Here is a 6,709-nt window from a genome sequence, read left to right as displayed (position 1 = left end):
CCATTGAAATGAAAACTGGACACAGATAGCAATCCTGGAGGGGGATAAGACTGAACAAACGATGCTTCTGGTCACAGACAGAGTTAAATGCATCCTGCAGAGGAGCCAAAACTAGAGTCTAGGGCCAGCTAGGCCTGAGCACTTGTCCCTATAGGTCAGGCTGCTTTAGAAATGTCTGTATAATAAGGGGTCAGGAATTCTAACATCTTCCAGAAATTCAAAATAAACTGAGATTTTTACCCAGATATTTTATACCCTATCCAGGAGAATTGTGAAGATTCTTCTAGACAAATTCGGCAGTCAATTCAATGTTTTCATTTTTGCCTTTTTCAACAGACTGGATTTTCCTCTTAGTATATGGACTTATAACTCAACCCCATTCTATTCTTAGGACAAATCAAGTCATTTAGTAATTGAGAGGAAAAAGGCAAAATTTCAGAATATATTATACAACAATAATTTAATCACTCTCCCCTTCAAGTATTCACTCATTCAGTCCTTCACAAATATTTACTGAGCTCCTGCTTAATGCCAGATCCTTGCATGCAAAAGGAGATCCCACAGTTTAGTTGGGGGAATCTACTTGGGGACAGGAAGGGAAGAGAAGAGAAGGGTAGTTACTTTCACCAAATCTGGTCATTTCTAAAGAGCTCTGAAAATCAGAGACAAAAATCCTCCAGTCTTCTACTGACAACGTAGACAAGCTCCAAAGCCAACCTGTCTCCACCCTGAAAGTTTCTGCATCTGCTTCTCTCTCTCTTATTAAAAGAGTAATGCACGTTCATTATAGAAAGCATCAATAAGAAAAAGAAACATTTTTTAAATTGCCTGTGATCCCCATCCAGAGTTTGGTAATTATCATTCGTGTGTGTGTGTGTGTGGCATGTGTGTATGTGTGTATATGTGGTGTGTGTGGATGTGTACGCTTTCTCTTGTACCTTGAACTATCCAAAATTGCTGATATCAAAATATTTTGACATACGAAATGGTAATTTCATATAGCCCCATCTATTGTTGTAGATAGATTTAAGGAAATGGGACCATGGCATACATACTATTTGTATACTCATTTTTTTCATTTAATTGTATAACGTAATCTCCTTTTACTGACATTAAACATTCTAATAGTTTAAAATTAAACAAACTATCCAAAATAGTTTCCAATGGCTCACCATTTTCCATTATATGGATGTAAGATAAATGTTTAATTATAGCAGACTATTTAAAGAAGGTCTTTCTGATTTTCCACATTTTAATATTTTTCAAAAAGTAGCCACATCTCAAGCTTCTTCCAGTCATGTCACTGATGCTTTGAAGTCAAGCGCGAAAGATGTGCCCTCCAAGGGAAGAACAAATTAAGCCCAATTTTTGAATAATGCCAATAAACCAAAGACTCTTAGTACGTACACTTGACCCTGATCTCCAACAAAATTAGTTCTTGCAAACAACAGCTTGGACTGCCTAAATATTTACCTTCCACCATCACTAAGATATACACTGCCATCTATTTGTTGAAATATTCTTCCTGATTTAATAATGTCCTTCCACCTGGGGACACCTACACTGCCACACACTCACGGGGCAGTGCTCTCTGAGCCCTGAAAGCACCACTGAACACATAGGCTATCGTACTCCTCCCCAGCTGCCGGGGTAGAGTGGGACCCTCGTGAATAACTGCAAAAGGAGATGGGGTCACACAAAGACAGAAAAGGAGGAAACTTTGATTTGGAAAAAATTTCTGGGATCATCCATTTGAAAATCTGAAATAGAGCAAATTCTTTTGTTTCATTAAGGCAAAAACTTCAGCATTGTACAGAGGGGGAAATGCTGCAGAGCGAATGCATCCCAACCCTCCCCAGGACATCTTACACGGAGATGAATCACCAGCCTTCCATATGCTCTGCCTTTTTTCACCAAGCACACGACGGAAAGCAACCCAGAAAACCCCCACTAGCGTCACACCAGCCCTCGACCAGCCCTATCCATTTTGAAAATGGTGGAAATGGGAATTCCAGTGGTAGATTTCATGTTCCTGCCATGATATGTTTTTAAATGGTTTAAAATAAAACATGAAATTCTTTTAAGCAATTTCAATTCCAAGAAACTATAGAGAATGAAGATCCTGAAAAATGATTTTTCCTCAGATAGCGCTCTGGGATCCAATTTGAATTGAAAAGTGTTTATTTGCGGAGTTAAATTCACCTTATATGTCCCTATACATGGAGGGATTCTAGCCAAATAGCCTGAAACCTCTGTAGCAGATATAATCTGCCTTTTCTTTCTCTCTGAAGATAGCATTCCTGATTTTCTGCGTTCCAAGCCACAACATGTTTCCTTCAAACCTTTTGAGGCTGGTTCTGGTGCCCTTTCTCTGTCTCATCCAGAAGTGGGAAGAAAAGGCTCAGCTGTTTGTAAATAGAAGGCAGCAACTGAGAGAGACTTACAATCATTTGCACGTTGATAATATTTGAATTTTAAATTTCAAAGAGCTTTGCAAACTTACAAGCTTGATTTCCCTTATTTTTATTAGAAAGAAAACTGGCACACGACTGCTCAAGATAGCGAGTTAACTGCAAAGTTGATAGTGGAAGTAGTAAGTCCTGAGGCTTCTTCCTGAGCTCCCTGTAAGTCACCGAGCACAGAGACTGCATCATCGGGGCCGACCCGCTGGCAGACCAGCACGTGCATAAACCTTTGCAAGCACATGGAAATCATTGCTGGTTCTAGAAAAAGTCTTTTGTTGTCCACAAGATGATTGATCACATGTTCACAGCTGGAGATTAAACAGACCCAAAGACGTAGTGGTCACTGCCTTTTGCCATCATTCCAAAAGCGTGATAGACGGGGACACCAGAAACCTCTCCTTCCGCATATACCCAGTGGCTCCTCCTACCCCCCTCTACTGAATGCTCATTACTAATTATATTTTAAAATGTCAAATGTTATTTATTTTGACATTAGAAAAAAATGTCCTCTGAGAGTGAAAACAGTATGTTTAAAGATGAACAAGCCTGATAGTAAGTTTACAGCTTTGAAAGTCAACAGATTTCTCCCTTTGCCCTGCTGGTGGGTTTTCAAGTCTTCTGCTGAAAGAAGAAGTAATGTTGGTCTTCAGAGGTGATGTTTCAATACACTAACCAAAACTTAAACCAGCGCTCACATAGCAACCTTGCTGGCTTCTAGGAGATCATACAAATAAACACAAACAGCCACATGCACATTGTGGAAAATCAATCAATATATACTGGATACTGTAATTTGGCAGATATTGGAAAACAGCCATCATAACTCCTTGGAGAAGCCCCCCACCCCCACCCCCCCCCCCCAGGCTAAGCAGCCAAGTTCCTTCTTCTGTGGCTCATACGTCACCATCTTGACACTGCACATTCCTAGTGAGCTCTTCCAGCCACAGTACAAGTTGCCCTTCCTGCAGCCTCAGAGCTTCTCTCTTCTGGTTAGAAAACCGCGAGCGCATAGGTACAGTGAAGCCCCCTCCAGGGTGCAAACACTGGAGGGGAGTAACCCAGGCGCTAAAGCACGTCGCTTGGTTGTTGCAGCTGTAAGACATCCCACTTCCTCACAGCAATCTCACTTCGACCCCGACCTCACCCACTAACGAAGGTTGGTTTTCATGGCTCAGTGCAATCAGCACCGGACTAGAACTCCAAGGATTCAAGGTCTAGTCCAGCCTCTGCAACTATGCATGTTTCATGAGCTCTGGGAAACTGTCTAATCTATGTGGACCATGGTTTCTTCATCTATAAAATTTCCTCATCAGGAAAGGATAGCAGTGATTCCCCTTTCTGAGGTTAAAGACAACTTTGAGAATCCAACAGATTCTTCAGTCTCTTTCCCTATAAAAAAAATGTGCATAAAGGGGGCTGATTCGATAGCTTAGTGGTTAGGTTTGTGCATTCCACTTCAGAGGCCTGGGGTTCACAGGTTTGGATCCCAGGCACAGACCTACACACTGCTCATCAATCCAGGCTGTGGTGGCATTCCACATAAAAAACGGAGGAAGATTGGCAACAGATGTTAGCTCAGGGCCAATCTTCCTCACCAAAAAAAATAATAATAAAATAATTGTACATAGATATTCTGTGGATTAAGAAAGCAGGGGAGATAAGAGGCACGTGCGTTACAGATCATTAAAATTGTCCTGCATATTCTACCAAACAGGTTGGACTTTGTCCCAAAGGCAACAAAATCCCCATCAAGTTTTTTAAACAAGACAATGAAATTATCGTATTTTTGCTTTAAGAAATTAGAAGGTTGTCATCATTGTAGAGAATGACTTGTGAGCATAAGGAGGTGCTATGTAGGGTGCAGGTCAGGGAGGGAAGAGAAGGGTGAGGGAGTGAAAAGATAGAGGGAGAGGGACTGAGAGCAGGTATTACTTGTCCGGAGCACTGCTGCTCGAGCTCTGGCCCACGACCCAGCAGCAGCCGCGTCACCTACGAGCTTGTCGGACACGCAGAGACTCAAGCCCCCCGACAGGCCTTTGAACGCAGGATCCACACTTTAACAAGATTTCCAGGCGATTTGCACTTGGAGGAAAAAAGCGCTGGGCTACATGTTAGTTAACGAGCCTTAGAGATGCTAGGGACAGAACCCAAATTACAGCAGTGCAACTGGAAAAGAGACGATAAATTCGAGAGTTCTAGACAAGGAAGGATTCACCGCATTTGATAACACTGAGTGTGAGAAACGCAATAGAGGAAAGACCAGGAAAATATCCAAGATTCTAGCTTAGAGTACGGAGTAGGTGGTCCTGCGGTTTGCTGAAAGAGAGAACACAGGGAGAGGAGCAATTCTGAAGATATTATCAAATTCCCTTTGTGACACGTTAACTTGAAGTACCCATGAAACTTCGCTGGGGTCGTGCCCAACAAGCATTTGGAATACAGGTTTAGAGCTCAGCAAACAGGTCCTTGGTGAAAGTAAAGATTTGGAAGTCCAGGCAGAGAGACGGTACTTGAAGCTGGGGAAAATGATGATGTTGCCTAAAAGAATATAAAAGTAAGTAGAGAAGATATGATGAAAGAAGAAAATGAAAAATAGAAGAGAAAGATGTGAGTACAAATCCTAAGATAACCACCAATTAAGGTGAAAATTAAAGGGGAAACAAAAGAAGTTGACTGGTCAAGAAGAGTAATATTAGTGGGGCAGAGACCGTCAACTGACCTCTGATACTCTTTGCCCCTTCTCTATCTCTCGCACCTCTTGGTTTTAGCTCAGCACATGGCTCCTCTGACACTGCTGTTAATGCTTCCAAGGTCAAGTGAGATGAGGACTAAGTCTCCTGATTTAGGAAACCAGTGGTTCCCTTAAGAGCAGGCGCCGTGAAGAGGCAGCGCGTGAGCTGAAGTGAATGGAAGGTGAAAGAGAGAAGGTGGTAAATTTAGAAAGATTCTCCAAGTTTTTGCAAGAAAGAAAATGAGAGAGGGTCCTACCTTGAGCAGGAGGCTGGTTCAAAGACAGATTTCGTTTTGTTTCTTTTAGGTTAAGGATGGTATATATATAACGTGTTTACAGTCAGAGGGGAAGGAGTCAGAGAAAAGCAGAGGTGAAGAGTCAGAAGACACGGAACAGATGTAAGTGGCAGAGCAAGAACTTAGGGGAGGGCAGACGGGCGGGACGAAGAGAACAGGTGGAGGTCTCACCTTGAACACGGTGGCTATGTGGATTCCAGGCACTGGGCTCATTATGAACCATAAAGCAGGCTAATGGGGTGGAAAGGCAGTCCCCAGTACAGGCAAGGTACTCACTTGTTAGCCGATGGGCCAACGGCAAAACGCCATCGAGTGGCTGCTGAGTGCCCAGGCACCCTGAGTGTTGTTCCAGAGAATCTGCACCTTGCCTGTGCCTTATGCTTCCTGGGACATTAGTCTGAAGTCCTGAGCTGTCTTTCAAGAAGCTCTGTATATATCTGCAACAATCACATTTGCCTTCCAATTAGACTTTAGCTTTTCAGCTTTTAAACCAGTCCAGTGTTTCAAATCCATATTTAGACAAGATGTAGAGAAAGCATCATATTTCGTAAAAGGTGAAAAACCTGGAAACCAAGAGAACAATTAAACTGTCAGAGGAGGAAGTCCTTTTTGGGGCTGACACTGACTCACTGTTTGAACGAAGCTGTTCAGGAAACCTTCAATGATTTGTACAGAAAACAAAATCAAGAAATTACTTTGTCAGGATGTGCAAATTTAACCTCCAGGGATCTGGGGAGGGGGCGACAGGAGCAGCTCTGTAATTACAAGACGCACCGAGGTATTTCTTTCTTGGCAGTGACGAGATTGTGCAAATTGAAAAGTATGTAGTGACAGTTGGTGGCAGAAATCCTAGAGAAAACGAAGCCTGCCAGGTACCAATCCGTGCATAACAAGATCATCACAAATGCATGGATGACTCACATTTCCCCTACAATTTAATGCTGGTTCTACGATATGTGATTTTTGAGATTTTACGCTTATAGCTGGTGTCACACATGGTCTCAGGTGACACCAGCCACTTCTGTCCAATTCCCTTCTCTCAGGTCAAAGATCCAGGAGGGAAAGAATAATCAAAACATTTGGGAGGTTAAAACACCATTTGAGGTTTTTTGAGAATTATACAGAGAGCTAAACTCTTCTAGTTGTGAAATTAACAATGAGAAATAAAACAAACAAAAATAAAAACAAACAAAAAAAGTGGCACATGTTAAACTTCA

The sequence above is a fragment of the Equus quagga genome, chromosome 5, assembly GCF_021613505.1.
Source record: "Equus quagga isolate Etosha38 chromosome 5, UCLA_HA_Equagga_1.0, whole genome shotgun sequence".
In the NCBI taxonomy this organism is placed as follows: domain Eukaryota; kingdom Metazoa; phylum Chordata; class Mammalia; order Perissodactyla; family Equidae; genus Equus; species Equus quagga.
Note: the sequence above shows the minus strand (reverse complement) of the source record.